At 41.4% G+C, this 17,469-nt stretch overlaps 2 long non-coding RNA genes across 2 annotated transcripts in view; one reads left to right on the top strand and one right to left on the bottom strand.

The window, feature by feature from the left end:
• Positions 1-17,469, top strand: part of LOC109552922 (uncharacterized) — a 617,019-nt gene that overhangs the window by 383,397 nt on the left and 216,153 nt on the right. Inside the window, exon 6 of the long non-coding RNA XR_012324243.1 lies at positions 17,275-17,420. This is a non-coding gene — a long non-coding RNA (uncharacterized lncRNA). The remainder of the gene's footprint in view (positions 1-17,274; positions 17,421-17,469) is intronic.
• LOC141275754 (uncharacterized) lies at positions 2,441-8,137 on the bottom strand. Its single transcript, XR_012324038.1, has 3 exons — positions 8,082-8,137; positions 3,829-3,987; positions 2,441-2,529 (listed from the first exon to the last, which is right to left on the bottom strand). It is a non-coding gene; the product is annotated as an uncharacterized lncRNA (long non-coding RNA).

The raw sequence follows: 17,469 nt of genomic DNA on the forward strand, positions 1-17,469 counted from the left end.
GCTTCCACGTCCTGGCTATTGTAAATAGAGCTGCAATGAACATTGTGGTACATGACTTTTTTTTTTTTTTTTTGCGGTACGCGGGCCTCTCACTGTTGTGGCCCCTCCCTCTGTGGAGCACAGGCTCCGGACGCGCAGGCCCAATGGCCATGGCCCACGGGCCCAGCCGCTCTGCGGCATGTGGGATCCTCCCGGACCGGGCCACGAACCTGTGTCCCCTGCATCGGCAGGCGGACTCTCAACCACTGCGCCACCAGGGAAGCCCCCATGACTCTTTTTGAATTATAGTTTTCTCAGGGTATATGCCCAGTAGTGGGATTGTTGGGTCGTATGGTAATTCTATTTTTAGTTTTTTAAGGAACCTCTGTACTGTTCTCCATAGTGGCTGTATCAATTTACATTCCCACCAACAGTGCAAGAGGGGGTTCGCTTTTCTCCGCACCCTCTGCAGCATTTATTGTTTGTAGACTTTTTGATGATGACCATTCTGACCAGTGTGAGGTGATACCTCATTGTAGTTTTGATTTGCATTTCCTTATTTTTTTATTTGTAACTTTTTTTATTTTACAAAATTGATCAGTCTTATAATTCATGGGTTGCTAAGCTCTAAAGGACCTCAGTGGTCTTGCAGTCCAGTCATAAAAATGAGTGTATGATTTGCCTAAAGCCACATAGCTGCTCCATGATAGAGTCAGGAATGGAGAATCCAGGTCTTCTCACTCAAAACCTAAAGAATAGTTTCTTCTAGTATTTTCCTGTTGAGATATAGCCAGTTTAATCTCCTTCTGTGAAGCCGCCACACTATAATTAATAGCAAGGATGACAAAAATCAGTTAGTTCTTTAAAAGTGCTTTGGATTCTCAGATGCCTTCGACATGAATATCCTAAATTGGAAAATAACTAAGCACAAATAACACTAAGATGTATTTCTCATATTTTTAGTGTATAAAGCAGCCTGTTTGTTTTTCATCTCATCTTTTTACATTCTCACTAATAAGCAAAAGTCAGTAGATCATGTGTTCATTGGGTCTTGTGGTCATTAGTCATTAGAATCACAAAGGTTGTACTCTAATTGCTTACATCCTGCATAAAGCACTCTGTTGACTGAGGTACAAACAAGCTTCCTTAGAGACAAAACGAATCTCTAGGTCAAAAGCCTTCACCACATTTTTTTGTAATTCTTAGATGTGTTGTTACCAACATGGGAATCATTAGAACCTATTCTTTTAAAATTACATACATTCATTATAACCATTTTCATAAGGAAGTCAGGACCAAAAGATTTCTACTTGATTTTTAAAATTATGTATTTAGAAATCTTGCCATGATATAAAAATTAAATCCCATTTATCTATGTATTCAGCAAATCAAAGCCTTTTATGAAAAAAGAGTAAAATTAGGTTATCCAAGAAAATCTGGGACATGTGGTCACTGTGTTATGCTTTGTCAGCATTATTAAAAGCTGTAGATAAATAGCATATACACACATACTCAAGAGTATTCTAAAATTGAGGGTTAATCATAGAATTAAGTGAGATCATAGAATGATTGATAAGAAGTAGTGTTGAAAATAATACTCAAAATGCAGGGATTGGATGGTCTTTTATGATCCCTCACAATCTTGTGATATTAAATTGCTGTTAATATTAGCAATAATGATAACTAATATTTACTAAACTCTAACTATATGCCTGATCTGCTATTGCATTAGTAGAATCTACTGTCCTAATAGCTTTATGTCTATTTACTTAGTCCTCAGAATAAACCCATAACACAGGTTGTAATAATAAAGTAGGTACTAATATATCCACATTTTACAATTTTACAGATAAGGAAACTGAGGCACAGAGAAACTAAGTAGCAAGGCCAAAGTCACTCAACTTAATAAACGGCAAAGCAGGGATGGACTGTGGTGCTTAGGCTCTAGAACCTGTTCTCTTAATCTTTATGTCATCATACGTTTGGCTATATATACTGTAAAGAAATGTAAAATAGGCTGAGACGGTTGGTTAAAATGTCCCTGAAATAGTGTGTGTGGGTGACTAGGATGTGTGTATTCACTTTCTGACTAGGAGTTATTGGGAAAGGTACAGGAGGAGGAGATCCTTTTGTTCCCACCATTTTTTATTTATTTGCAACTCTATAGCATGACTAGGTCTTTTGACAGCCACACATGCAAACACAATATGAAAAGTTGGGGCAGTTACTCAAGCATCTGGCACCATGTGGATGGAACATACTGATGGCTGAGCTGTTCCACTGTGAGGCCAGGTGCTCTGGCACCACGCAGGCAGAGTGAGACAGCAAGCGGGATCCGGGTTCTTGGCTCCACTCTAATTGCTGCTCTTTCCCCTCCTCTTGTCTTCCTAATTCCTTCTACTTCCAGTACATACTGGACTGGCCTCATCACAAAGAGCAGGAGGAGAAGCCTAGTGAGTTAGGGATCTAAAGTGAGATGGGGATGCCTCGGGACTGTCTTCTTCCAGGAAAGAACTCTTCTACTTTTCTTTCCTCTTCCTCTTCTCATACCTAGGATTCCAAGAAAAAGATCTATGACTCTGCTTAGTTAGGTATTCCTTTCTTAATGTCAGGTTGATTTTTTTTTTCCTTTGGTGATGTGCAAGATCCAGGTGAGCATAGACCTACCTCGTCAAGAATTAGTTATCAGCATAGTGATCATTTAGAGTTGTCTGGAATTCTTTGGTGAAACAAATCCATTGTAGGTCAAGCATGTCTCTTCACTCCTAGCTTTCAGGAATTGTTTCCTTTTGTTCCCTCAGAGAGGGGACAGGGGAATAAGGCACTGCTGTTGATACTAGGGCTCTTATGTGCCATGTGGTCTACATACATTGTTTTTTTTATTTCTTATAGAACTCTGCCAGATAGACATTATCACCCCATCTTACAGATGTGGCAATAGAGACCTTGAGAAGTAAGCTCAGACAGCTAAAGCAGTAGAAGTGGGATTTGATTTCTAGCTGGGCTGATTCCAAAGCCAGCCTGCTTTCCAAGGTGCCATTGCCATGGGGGTTACATGCATTTTAACTGAGAGTTTTAACAAGCAGGAACTGATTCTTTCAATAGAGTTTTGGGCATCAGTCTGACATTTCTTTCGAGGAATCCTTGTCCTGAAATTATGGCACAGAAGTAGTGGTTTGGTGTTCTTCTGTGGATAATCTGCCCTGGTGGTCCAGTAAAACTAATCTTATACTTCATGAAGGGAAAACACCTTCCCAGGAAACACAAGACTGATGCATTTCATACAAGCCATAACTCTTACAGGCAGGGATGGCCTAGCAATCAAGGACATCTCTGTCCAGGCAACAGGACTCTAGTTAATGAATTTGCTAATAGTTGCTTCCTATTGACTTACATTGGTCAAAGTTCAGTCATTGTCATTATTGTCTGAATCCCGAATGCTTGACCTTTTGAGTGATGTGACAGAGGTACTGCAAGACAAGCACCATCCCTGGGTATTTCCCTAGCTGGGATGGCTGTTGACTAGATACCTGCCCCCTACTCTTCTCTCCTCATTCTCTCCCCAGTGGAGAGCTGGTTCAAATTCCATTGTTTCATTATCCTTTCTGCGCAAATAACTTCCAAATTGGCATCACCCCTGTTCCATTTCCACAAATATCCCGCTGTCTACCAGATATTTCCAGCAGGACATCTCACAGTCACTTCAAGCCCAGGATTTCCAAAATCACAAATTGTCTCCCCTTGGAGCAAGGTTTTTCTCCAAAACAGTTCATCTGCTGGTAACTCAACAATGCTAGTCATCCTTACTTTGGAATCCTTTATGAACCACCTTTTTTATTTATCCCTTACTTTTCTTCCTAAGTAAATTTTCTGGGACCCATTTCTTCATCCTGAATTCCACAGACATCACTCTGCTCCCTAAAGGCCTGGCTCTTGCCCTGGTAGATCTCGATTTTCTTGCAGTTGCAGATTGGGTTCTATCTTCAAATTCTGGGACTCATCCCATTTCTAGACAAAAGAAAATTAATACTGGACTAATTGTTTTCCTCTCCCTCAGGAGCAAGCATCATAGTTTTAATCATGCATTGGAACATTTTAAAATTAATTTTTATTAACCAAGTAATAAGTGAATATTCTCCTTCTAATAATTAAAACATTACCATTAAAGCTGAAGTCCCCATTGACCCTCCCTACTTTGCCCCCAGTGAATTCCCAGTTTGTTTGTATATTTCCAGATCTTTTCCTAAGTTTTAATACACATATATGCATTCATAGAAAATACTATTGTTTTCCTTTTTTCTAATACAAATGATCACATATAAATGTAGTATACTGTACATATTCTGTGATATGTTTTTTTTAACTCAACTTCCATTTATTCAATGAATATTTTTCAGGTAAATGCTCAGTGCCAGGCACTGTTCTGAATTGCTAAGAATACACTGGACAACCCGCTGAGAAAATCAAACTCCCTGAGTTCATGGAGTTCACATGGATGATCTGTTTACGTAGTACAAATAGATACATCTCATGCTTTTCAATGACTATGTAGTATTCCATAGCATAGACATGCTGGAATTCATCTAGCCATTCCTGTACTGATGGACATTTAGATAGTTTCCAATGTTTGGCTATGACAATACTACCATGAGCACCCTCATCAATGCCTCCTTGGGCACATGTGCATGTCTCTCTGGGGTAAATGCCAAGACATGGAACTGCTGAGCCAAGTGCCGTCCAAAGAGGTTTTAGCATTTCCAGCAGTGTGTACAAGAGGACTCACTTTGCAAATCCTTGCCAATGCTTGATATCATCTGAATTTTATGCATTTTACTCATCTCATGAATGCAAAATGGAATCTTGCTGTTATTTAATGTCAATCAAGTTTTCATAAAGTTCCCATTTACATACTGGGATGAAATGGATGAAATGTACAGGTTGAGTTAAATCACTACAAGCCCTTGCTTTTTACACATTTACATTGATGGGGACAGATATGAAGGACAACATAGGAAAAAATGGCCATCAAGTGACCACATAAAATAAAGTAGCTATCTTTGGTTTCCCTCCCTTCTTTGTGCATAAGTTTCATGATCCTGAAGCTCCCTGGTGGCCATTTCTGATCTTCCTCTGGTGTGGTCTTCTATGTCTGAATTTCAGCTCTTATAATCTGCCTGTGAAAGAACACTTGGCAAAGCTAGAGGGAGGGTGTTGGTGAGGGGAAGAAACAGCACATGCAAAGGTCCCTGTGCAGGGAACGACTGTGCCGGGCACAGAGGAGGTCCCACTTAACTGGGTGAGTGAATGGATTAGTCATGAGTGGCTCAATGTATCAAAGTTTAAAATAGGAGGCAGAGAGTAGTGAGAGTGAGGGTGGAGGGGTGGGTAGGAGCCTGATCACAAAAAGCATAGTATGACATACTAAGGATTTGGCCTTGGTCTTGTGGACAATGGGAAACCCTTCCATGTTTACTAGAACTCATCTATAAAACTGTTGTCTGTTGTCTTGACCTTATTGTTAAAGTGAAAAAAAGAAGATAAAAAGCACTCTTCAGAGAAGTCTCCTGGTGTTAAGCTCACTGAATTAAGATCAGTGATACTAATTAGGTGGTTTGATGAACACAGAATTGGAGTAAAAGTATGAGGATGACTTTGAGGGAGAGTATAACTGTAGGACCAATGCATGCCTTTGTTCAACAAGGGTTTTTTGGTGCTCACTCTGTGCAAGGTACCATTTAAATGCTGAAGATATCAACTGCACAGAAAAGATAAAGCTTATACTCTCATGGAACTTTTGTTCCAGTGGGGGTGGGCAGTGTGAGGGGACAGACAGTAAACAGCCATGTGCTATGTCAGGTGGTTGGTGCAATAAGAAAAGCGCAAGTAAGGAGAAGGCACTGAGAGTGATTAAAAGGAAGAGCAAGAGTGAGCAATGCAGATGGGAGAATGGGGACATCAAGATAGAGGGAGTAACAAGTGCAAATGTCCTGAGGCCAGGTGTGCTTGGCACATGCAGGGAACAGATATTTATGGGGCGCCTGTGATACACCATTCTTGAGTTGCTAGAATAGAAAGGTGAGCAAGGGGGGCAAGATTGCTGCTCTTATAAGAAACACCTTCGTCATGTACTATCTTTTATTAGTTTCTTTCTTAGAGAGTGTATTAGTTTGCTAGGGCTGCCATGACAAAGTACACAGACTGGGTGGCTTAAGCATCAGAAATTTGTTTCCTCACAGTCCTGAAGACTAGAAGTCCAAGATCAAGATGTCAGCAGGGTTGATTTCTTCTGAGGCCTCTCTCCTTGGCCTGTAGATAGACATCTCCTGGTGTCCTCACATGGTTTTTTTCTCTGTGTGTCTCTGTGTCCTAATCTCCTCTTTTTATAAGGACATTAGTCATATTGAATTAGGCCCATCTATATGATCTCATTTTACCTTAATTTTTAAAGGCCTTATCTCCAAGTGTAGTCACATTCTGAGGTACTGGGTTTAGAACTTCAACATAGAATTTTGGGGAGATACAACTTAGCCCATAACATAACTATGTTATTTTTATTTTTTTATTGAAGTATAGTTGCTTTACAATATTATCTAAGTTCCAGATGTACAATATAGTGATTTACAACTTTTAAAGTTTATAGTCCCTTTATATTATTATAAAATATTGGCTATATTCCCCATTTTGTACAATATATCCCTTTAGCTTATTTTATACCTAATAGTTTGTACCTCTTAAGGCCCTACCCCTATTTTTCCCCTCCCCCATTCCCTCTCCCCACTGTTAACCACTGGTTTGTTCTCTATATCTGTGAGTCTGCTTCTTTTTTGTTATATTCACTTGTTTGTGTATTTTTTAGATTCCACATATAAGTGATATCATACAGTATTTGTCTTTCTCTGACTTATTTCACTTAGCATAAAGACCTCCAGGTCCATCCATGTTGTTGCAAATGACAAAATTTCATTCCATTTTATGGCTGAGTAATATTACATTGTATATATATACCACATCTTCTTTATCCATTCATCTGCTGATGGACATTTAGGTTGCTTCTGTATCTTGGCAATTATAAATAATGATGCTATGAACATTGGGATGCATATATCTTTTCAAATTAGTGGGGTTTTTTTTCATATATATATCCAGGAGTGGGATTGCTGGGTCATACGGTAGCTCTAGTTTTAGTTTTTTGAGGAACCTTCATACTGTTTTCCATTGTGGCTGCACCAATTTACATTCCCATTAACAGTGTAGAAGGGTTCCCTTTTCTCCATATTCTCACCAACATTTGTTATTTGTGTTCTTTTTGATGATAGCCCTTCTGACGGGTGTGAGGTGATATCTCATTGAGGTTTTGATTTGCATTTCTCTGATGATTAGCAATGTTGAACATCCTTACATGTGTTTGTTGGCCATCTGTATGTCTTCTTTGGAAAAATGTTCAGGTTTTCTGCCCATTTAAAAAATTGTATTGTTTGTTTTTTTTGATATTGAGTTGTATGAGCTGTTTATATATGTTGGATAGTAATCCCTTATCAGTCATATCATTTGCAAATATTTTCTCCCATTCAGTAGGTTGTCTTGGTTTTTGGCAATGGTTTCCTTTGCTGTGTTATTATTATTATTATTTTTTGTGGTATGCGGGCCTCTCACTGTTGTGGCCTCTCCCGTTGTGGAGCACAAGCTCCAGACGCACAGGCTCAGCGGCCATGGCTCATGGGCCCAGCCGCTCCACAGCATGTGGGATCTTCCCAGACCAGGGCATGAACCCGTGTCCCCTGCATCAGCAGGCGGACTCTCAACCACTGCGCCACCAGGGAAGCCCCTTGCTGTATTATTTTTAAGTTAGCAATAATTATCGTTGAATCCTTCTCCCTCTATCTTGTCACATTTCCCTCCCTCCTCTGTTTGAATGGCCACTGCACACTGGATCTTTGCTTTCACAGGAGTCATTTTCAGAATGCATCTTTCCCAGGAGACAAGGCCACTGAGAATCTTACCATAGGTTAAACAATAGTAAGCACCCTGGGTTATCTTTCCCATTTATCAAAAATAATTAGCTTGATCCTTGATAAAATCCCCATGAGGATGCTACCTTGTACCTGACCAGGTAGGAGCCTTCAACAGAGCTGGCTCTGAATGGCTCTGCAGCAGCAGTTAATGTAACTGAGGCATGGAATATGGCAACTCTCTCACAACACTGGATGTCCATTTCATCCTCTGCCCCATCTCCTTTCCAAGGAGCCGAATGACATCATAAAGAACTGTTAACTGTCTCAGGACCAGACCCACTAGGAAGAAGGTTGGCTACCCAGGACTGAGCCCAAAGCACATCCACACATTGGAAAGCATTTCTTACTACAGAAGACTGGGTACCTTCTGAGCTCAAAGGAAGATCCAGAATTCATGGGTGGGGGTGGGGACTGTTTCTTCTCTTCGAACCATTTTTCCAATCTCTCATACCTAAGCCCATTTCCTTCCTCCCCCTGTCCTCTTTGTTCCCCAAAGAAACAGGCTAACAATGTTTATAGAATTATTGAGCTTTGTTGTTTAAATTCATTTTCAGGAATTATTGACCCCATAGAACTTAATGACACCTTGGAGTTGAGGCTCTTTGTGTAAATCCTTCATCCTTTACAGATTAACAGTCAGGTGGGATTTGAAAGGGCTCCAGTGTCCAAATTCTAAAATCTATACCAGACTTTCAGCTGAAAGAAAGTTACTATTCCTGCATACTAGCTTGATTTTTTAAAAACTAGACCACCAACACAACAAAATTCAATTGATGTCCCTTTCCTAAAAAAAATAATAATAATAATAATTTTTTTTTTTTTAAAGCCAAGAGGCTGATCAACTGGTTGAAAATCAGGAACATGAATAGCTTTCTCTCAAATGTACTATGTTCATGGCCTGTAAAATCTGATTGCTAACAATGTCAAATTAAGTGTATATAAAGCAGCCACAGCCACTAAAAGCAGATTTTTTTTTCTGCAGTGAGAGGTGGTACGCGGGCCTCTCACTGTTGTGGCTTCTCCCATTGCGGAGCACAGGCTCCGGATGCGCAGGCTCAGCGGCCATGGCTCACGGGCCCAGCTGCTCCACGGCACGCGGGATCCTCCCGGACCAGGGCACGAACCCATGTCCCCTGCATCGGCAGGCAGACTCCCAACCACTGCGCCACCAGGGAAGCCCTAAAAGCAGATTTTATTTTAACTTAATCCATGGAAAATAGGGAACAGTGTACTCCTAGGTTCTGCATAAAAAGCCACCCCTCTATTGCTAGATTCAGAAGTGTAATTTTTATTTTAGTGGAGATCTTCTCCACCCTCCCCAAAAGGGAGCTGAATTTGTTTGCCTTTAGCCAGGTTGTAGTGAAAGCATGAGACTACTAACTCCGTGTCGGGTTTCTCTGGGACTAGAAGGTATAGAGGAAGGGGTGCAGTCCTACTGTGGAGCCCATTCCTCTTTAAAATGAGCCCAGATGCACAGCCGGGCCCTGTCTGACACGCATAGCTTGGGCTAGCGCCGTTATTACCCAATCAAGGCATCCGCGCATTTCTAATCCTTCAATACAGAGAGACAGTTCTACAATCCCACATAATATGTACCAGCTGAATGGATCCCAATTTATCAGTAAAACTATAAGTTGCAGAACACCAGGCTAAAACTAAAGTAATAAACCCTGTGATCCCTGTACCATACATTTGAGGCCGTTATTTAAGGTCTCCAAGGAGATCGGTACCGTAAAAACCATTTCTCAGGAATTCTGCCAGCTATAGGAGCTCACTGCAACTGTTCGTGCTAATATATTACAACTTGTTTATTGCACTCCCAAGCATCTGCAGCATCCGCAGTGTTACCAAGGGAGGGGAAATGATGCACATACCCTCTCGATAGGCAGCCAGATTTTTGTTTCCTATGTATACAAAAAAAAAGGATGCTTTTCCTTTTCTCATACTCTTACTACTCTGTACCCCTCTCCCCAGAAACAGCTCGAATGCTCAAAGGAGATGGAATAGGGCCTCTATTAATCTTTATACCTCTTTAGGAACTCTCACCACTTTCAGTGCAAAGATATCATGCAGCTGTGTGGCAAAGTTTGTGCAAAATCTGGGGTAAACAGGAAATTGAGAGACACAGATTGAGATGTTAATTTCACAAAGCATCCACGTGGCCTTGGGCAGGTTATTTAACTTCTTTGAGCCTTCATTTCCTCCTGTGTATTTTTGTTTGTTTGTTTTTAAGAAACAACAATGCCCCTTTAAGGATTAAATGAGATAACAGATGTAAAGAGCTTATTACAGTGACTGGTTTATAGCAGGAATTTGAAAAATGTTAGTTCCTTTTGCCTGATTATTTACTGCACTGACAGAATATAAGATACCAATTTGCTACTTTTGTAAAAGAGTTGAATATATTGGAAACAAGATCTTAGTACATTAATTCCAGCTATTTGCCTAGTAAAGAAATCTTCAGTGCAATTTCTAGGGTGCTGATAAAGAAAAAACCCTGTATTAGTTTTCTAGGGCTGCCATGACAAAGTACCATAGACTGGGTGGCTTAAACAACAGAAATTAATTTACTCACAGTTTTGGAGACTAGAAGTCCAACATTGAGGTGTCAGCAGGTTTGGTTTCTTCTAAGACCTCTCTCCTTGGCTTGTAGGTGACTATCTTCTGCCTGTGTCTTCACATGGTTTTCCTTCTGGGCGGGTCTGTGTCCTAATTTCCTCTTATTTTAAGGATACCAGTCATATTGGATTAAAGCCCACCCTAATGACCTCATTTTAACTTAATTATCTCTTTGAAGACCCTATCTCCAAATACAGTCACATTCTGAGGTACTGAGGTTAGGACTTCAACATAGGAATTTCAGGGCATAAAATTCAGCCTGTAACCCTCTCCTACCTTGCCAACCCTATTTTAGCCATGGTAGGGGGATAGAGAGGGCCTGATTCCACCTGAGGAGGTTTTATGTGGGTCTAGGTGCCATCATGTGCTCATTATCATCTTTTAAAATATGAAGTGAATTTGGAAACTCACCCATTATATTGTTTAACACACAAAACAAATCTAGCGGATGTAGAAGTTTCAATAAAAATATTATCTTATGACACCCGCTGACTAATTGACTACCTTGTGAAGAACTTGAGAAAAAGTGTAAAGCCTTCCCAGTAATGGATTAGTAATCTGCTGACAGTGAAATCCTTTAGGTTGCCGAGAAGTCACTTCCCAGTTAATAGAGCTGGTGGTTATCTAGTGTGCCATCATGGTTGGTTTGGCTCGTGATGGATAATGGCTGGATTACACAGTTGGACAGCTGTGCTGTGAAGAGGCTCTGCCCATCGGCATAGGGCCTTGCTTCTCTGCTCTAGGGACTAAGCTTTGAGAAGCCAGTGGCCTCTTATCTCTGTGCGGAGAGTGTAGCAAGCCAAGGCAGGGAGGAGCCCAGCAGCAGGGCCATGGGGACTGGTTCTGGGGAGGTGTATTAGTTCCCTTCTGCTGCTGTAACAAATCTCCACATATTTCTTATCTTCCATTTCTGGAAGTCAGAAATCCCAACTCCATTTCACAGGGCTAAAGTCAGGCTGTTTGTTGGTAGACTGGTTCCTTCTGGAGGCTCCAGAGGAGAATCTGTTTCCTCACCTTTTCCAGCTTCTGGAAGCCACCTGTATTCCTTGGCTGGTGGCTCCTTCCTGCCTCTTCAAAGCCTGCAGCATAGTGTCTTCAAATCTCTGATTCTCTGACCTTGTTACCCTTGTCACATTTTCTCTCTCACTCTGACCTTCTCTTTCACTTATAAGGACCTTTGTGATGACATTGGGCCCACCTGGATAATCCAGGATAATCTCATTTCAAGATCCTTAGCTTAGTCAATCCGCAAGATCCCTTTTGCCAGGTGAGGTGATACATTCACAGGTTCTGGCAACTGGGATATGGACATCTTTCAAGGGGTCATTATTCTGTCTGTCACAGGCCTGGCAGATGGGCTCTAGGGTGAGGAGGTAGGAGGTTGTCAGCAGCTCCAAATTCCAAGCCAAAGAATTTAACCTGGCTTGGGGGTGGGGAGATGGATAAGCATGTGTGCGCATCAGTTGGGGCTGGCGGGAAGTGTGTGTGTGTGTGTGTGTGTGTGTGTGTGTGTGTGTGTGTGTGTTTTGTACAAAGATAGGGTTCAGGAGGCCCATGAACTATCATTAATTCATTCATTCCTGTGAAAGTTTCCCTCTCTTTAGATTCTCAAAAGTACCTTCACTTCTACTAGGTTAAGACCTTGCTTCAGGCCCTAAACAAAAGAAAGAGCTGCCAGACCCCACAGATCTCAGAGCTCCCTAGAACCATCCTCTTTGCTCATTGTCGCAAGTTCTATTTTTCTTTTTTCTTCTTCTTCTAACTTTTTTTTTCTGGCTACCGTTTATTGAGTACTTACCATGAGTAGATAGAGTCCTACATGCTTTATCTCTTATTTATCCGGTAATCCTTGCTGCATCTGTTAGCATGAGGTGTCCTGCCATCACAGATAAACCACAGAATTGCAGTGTTTTGACACCAAAGAGGCTATTTCTTGTCCACAGGGCCCTCTGTTGCTGGAGCTGTGGTCCCAGGGCAGCTTTCCTCCACACGATGGTTTGCTATGAAGGCCTTGTCCATGGGGCTGCTGCACATCCTCCAGGACCTGGGATCCTCTGCCTCTAGCACTTAGCTGGGGAAAAGTGAGTAGAAAAGGTTTACCTGATCCTTAAAAAGTCCTGGCCAGAAGAGGCATGTGTCTTTTCTGCTCACATTCTTTTGTCTAACACATGGAGTACTTGGCCACAAGGGGGACTGGGTTATGCAGCTGTCTGGCTGGGTGGTTTCCTCCTAGCAGTGACTCAGACTGTGCAAGTTTCAGAGAGTGAGCATTTTTGGTGGACAGCTGCTATCTCTTCCATCTCCTGAATAACCCTATTTGGTATGATTATCTCTATCAAGGAGCAAATCAAGACCTGGATATTTCTAATAACGTGACCTGGTTAAGTAAGTGGTATAATCAGGATTCCTGCACAGGCCTGTCAGAATTCTGAGTGCAAATCCTGTATTTGTAACCAGTGCCTCATGCCAGCACTTGTCCTGCTGCAATGCTTATCAACCTCCTTTTTGCCTGACAGTCCTCGGAGGGGTCAGCCACCCCCTGAACCCATGGGGTATCAAGTCTGAACCCCCTGTTCTGAGAGGCAGCCTAGAATCAGCCCCTTGCTGTTCTTTCCTGCTTTCTGTCTTTCTCCTGTCAAAATCCCAGGTCCCTTGTGCTGTCTCCAAACCCCATGATCCAGGTATTTTCTGATCTCTTATTTCCCTCAGTCAACAACATGGATCCATCATGGTTCATTTTCCCAAACCTATTCCAAAGGTGGTGCCAGACATCTAGCCCCAAGCATCGCCATCTTTAATTCCTCCCTCTCCCTCATCCATCCATTTACCTACCTCTGACATTTATCCCGTGCCTACTCTGTGCCAGGCACCATGTGGTATGCTCGGTAGAAAATATGACCCAAGACTTGGGCTTAAGGAGCTGATGATGGCTATTTCAGAACCCAGTAATGCCAGCATTTATCCTCCTGTCTGTTTCCACTGTCAAATGTTCAGCTCATGCCCTTATTCCCTCTTTCTTTGAGCACTCAGTAATTTCCTCACTGGTCTCCTACCTTATTTATCTTTAGTTTAATTGCTTCCATATGTTGTTGCCAGGTTAATTTGTAGAAAGCAGTGTCTTGATTATGTCAATTTACAGCCCTAAAATTTCTATAGCCCCCCAATTTCTATTGACCATAGAATAAGGTTAGAACTCTCTAGTGTGACATACAAAATCTTCCATGATCTGTCACCTCTTGATTTTTCTAATTTTATATCCCATTTCCCCCCTTTCCCATCATCCTACCCCAAACTGATAGTCTTACGAGTCTCTCCATTTTTCCTTCTTTACCCCTCACTTGCATATGCACCCCACAGATACCCTGTTTTTTTTCTGACATTAAAGTCTTTGGTCCTGCAAGTCTCTCATATGAGTGAGTCCATTTGTGCTCTATAAATAGGTGTTGAATGAATGTCTAGGTCCTAGCTTGGTCTCTAGCGCAACTACATCCCAAACATAATACTATGTACCTTTGTCATGGCAATAAATTCACTGTATAATATTTATTTATGTATGTGTCTTATCACTCCTACTAGACGGTGCTCAGGGCCATACGTGATTTACCTTTAGTTATGACATGCCAAACCATCTTCCACCTGAGCACAAATGCCCTGCACATAGTAGGTCCTCAAAAAATTGTGTGTGTGTGTGTGTGTGTGTGTGTGTGTGTGTTGAATGGTTAGAATGGTTAGGTCCTGCTGGAGTACTTTGAGGATTATAGAGTCTATTTAAGGCACACAGTAGGCTCTCCTCTGGGAACATATCATACTAAGGTGTTAATGGCTGATAACTGTGCAGAACCATTTCTCTAGGGGCATTTAATAAGGAATCTAAAGGGATAAGTGTCTAACTTTAGGTTCCTGGACCAAGTGGGAGAGGTGTTTGGAGGCAGGGCTCCACTAATCATTCCTCATGGACAATGGGATGCTCAGCACAGAGGCAGCCTGTCTGTCCACACTGGAAACAATTTATGCCTAGGAATTAACACTGTAAAGTGAGGTGCCCCAGATACTGATGGAGCCTGGGGTACTGGAGTGGGAGACCCTGGGTCGTCTATCACTTAGCATAGGATTGGGCAGAATATAGGTTGAACAAGTTAGTAAACGTATCAGAGCTGGGGTGTGAATGAGACCTCTAGTGTAGGGCTCTTTGCAATAGTCACCTCTCTGGGTGCTTGTCACCGAGGTGGAGACGGACTTAGAGTACTGAAGTGTTAATGAAGCTTCACTGTTGCTTTGTTTAGTGAGTAGGCAGCTTTCTAACCGTGCCCTTTTGATAACCACAAGTGTTGCTGTCCTCTTCATTTGGTGCCAGTCCTGGGGAGCACAGACAGGCTGGGGGTTGTGTCTTTATTAGAGACATTAGCCACCAAGGGAGCCGGCTCAGAGTTTCACATGATTTTCTGCTGAGTAGGTGGCCAGCAGAGTCACCAGGCACCACATGATTTAATTAGAGACAAGATTTCAAGCTTTGTTTGTGTTCCCAGGATTTGGCATGATGGTACAGCTGGGACCCTGGTATTTTGGCATCCTCTGTTTAGGTAATTGGTACGGCAGGGAGGGCTTCATTGGACCAACAGTAAGTTTTCTCCACTGAAGGTTTACAATACCCAAAGTACATTTCACTGACTTTAAATGAGTCACTGGATACAATCCAGCCAAGGAAGGCACACGTCTTAGAAACTCTGTTGCTTAAATTCTTCTCTGAGACTTCGGAAAGGCACGGTTTGAAGCCCAACACACCTAATTCTTATATTAGTGATGTAAAGCTAACTCTTTTCTGTCAGTCTTCTACTATAGTTTATCTCCCTTGTACATTTCAGAATGTTGTCAATCAAAATGAAAAGTATGACATAAGAATCCATCGTATCAGGAATCCCCTTATCATCCTATTTCTCTTTCTCTAATCTGGTGTAACCTATTCTTACTGCTGCTATTGCTCTCGCCTTGCCGTGGGCCATCCCATATCCAAATGACTCGGCGTTGCTCCAAATGGAGATGACAGTTCTTGGACTATGGGCTATCATCGATACTTTCTGCCTCCGTGACAGACGGCACTAATTAATTGATTACAGTCCACTTTCTTAAAGAGCTGGTCTTGTGTATGGAGTTCTACTCAGGAGACCCCCAGGCAGCCACCACTGATCAGTGAAAGTTAGCAAGTGAGATAACACCTATTTTCTCAATTAAGCAGTTTCTATTGACTTCTAGAAATGAAAAATGAGGATTTAGCTCTCTTAAAATATCCCTTCTCCTATCCTTTCTTCTCTAGGATTTTTTAGTTTTTCTACTGATCATCTTTGTAACTTTAAGTAATATGGTTAATTTTCTCTTTTTTGTTCAATCCAGTTTAGCAGTATTTCTTGATGTCCTACTTTATAAGAAGAGGGTAATAGCTTTCTTGCAGTTTTCTTCACTTTCCTCTCCCATTGTACTTTTCCATGAATTTTATATTGTCATATTGTTAACATTTACGTCCTTTTCTTTGCATGGTGTGTCCTGCTCACTCTTAATGAGACAGTCTACCCCCACCAATCTCTTCTTGTTAGCCTGCTTTATTTTTCTTTAGAGCAGTTTTCACCATTTGAAATATTACATATTTATTTTTAAATTATCTCTCCTCAGCTGGAGTTTAAATTTTATGAAGGGAGAGAATTTATTTGGTTTAGTGCTATATTCCTAGCATCTAGAATACTGTTGGCATAGTAAGTGAGGTGCTTAATAAGTACCTGCTTAAGGAATAAACAGATTCTAATCATGCTCCATACCCCTCAGTTAACTCCTATTGGCTGAACCAGCCCTTTGTGTCCACTAGGGCATTGAAAACTTCCATTGAAGGCACTCTCCAAACTAGGATCCCATTAAAGAAATTTACTTATTATCTAGCTTTAACTTTTTAGACATATTGGCTTCCTGAGGAAATGGAACCCAGAACAGGAACATTTTGATAAGAAGGAGGACAAAGAAGGGGAAATTTCACAACGTCAGTTTGCTTAAGGAGGTGAAACTTTGGGAGATTTAGAATTATGCAGAATAGAAACTGAAAGGAGAGGTAGAAAAGAAAAGGGAAATATACCTACTTAAAATATTTCTTCTTGGACTGGCTAGCAGCTACATGTATGTAGTAGCAGTGTTCTGAAAAGACTGGCCTTTGAGTCAGATAGACTTGAGTTCCAATTCTTCTCTGCTGTTGGCTGTGTGACATTGGATGAGTTACCCAACCTCTCTGGAAAATTCATTAGCATTATTCATAAAGATAAACTCCTGTTTAATAACTTCTGCATACTCCTGCTCAAATGCTTAAACATAAAATGGAAAGAGTCTCTTGATGCCCTGGAGGAAGAAAAGGAAATAAGGGCTGTATTGTTCAGTTATAAATAATGAGAGGGGCTATATTTTAAATGAGGAAAGTACTTCATTATCTCACATGACAAGGAGTGTGGTGCTAGGTCATTTGTGGGTTAGTTCAATGGCTCTCTGGTATTAATGAGTAAGGTCAGAGTCTGTTTCGGCTGTTTCCTCAAGGTTTAAGGTGGCTGCAGCAGCTTGAAGGATATCCTTATGTGATAGAAAGATTGGAGAGTGGGAAAGGGTTTTCTCCTCACATTCTTCTTTCTTTTATCAGGGAAGACACTCCTTCCCAGAAGTTCCCAGCAACTCTTATTTATGCGTAGCCACAGGCATGATGGGAAATGAGTATGTGGCATTTTGAGCCTCCATGATGGAAACAGGCTCCACCCAGAGGAAGCAGCGGGTAGATCTGGCTATTGGGTAAGCAACTAAACATATCTACTCCAGAGATAAGTGACTAAGGGAATAT

The sequence above is a fragment of the Tursiops truncatus genome, chromosome 11 (genome assembly GCF_011762595.2).
Source record: "Tursiops truncatus isolate mTurTru1 chromosome 11, mTurTru1.mat.Y, whole genome shotgun sequence".
In the NCBI taxonomy this organism is placed as follows: Eukaryota; Metazoa; Chordata; class Mammalia; order Artiodactyla; family Delphinidae; genus Tursiops; species Tursiops truncatus.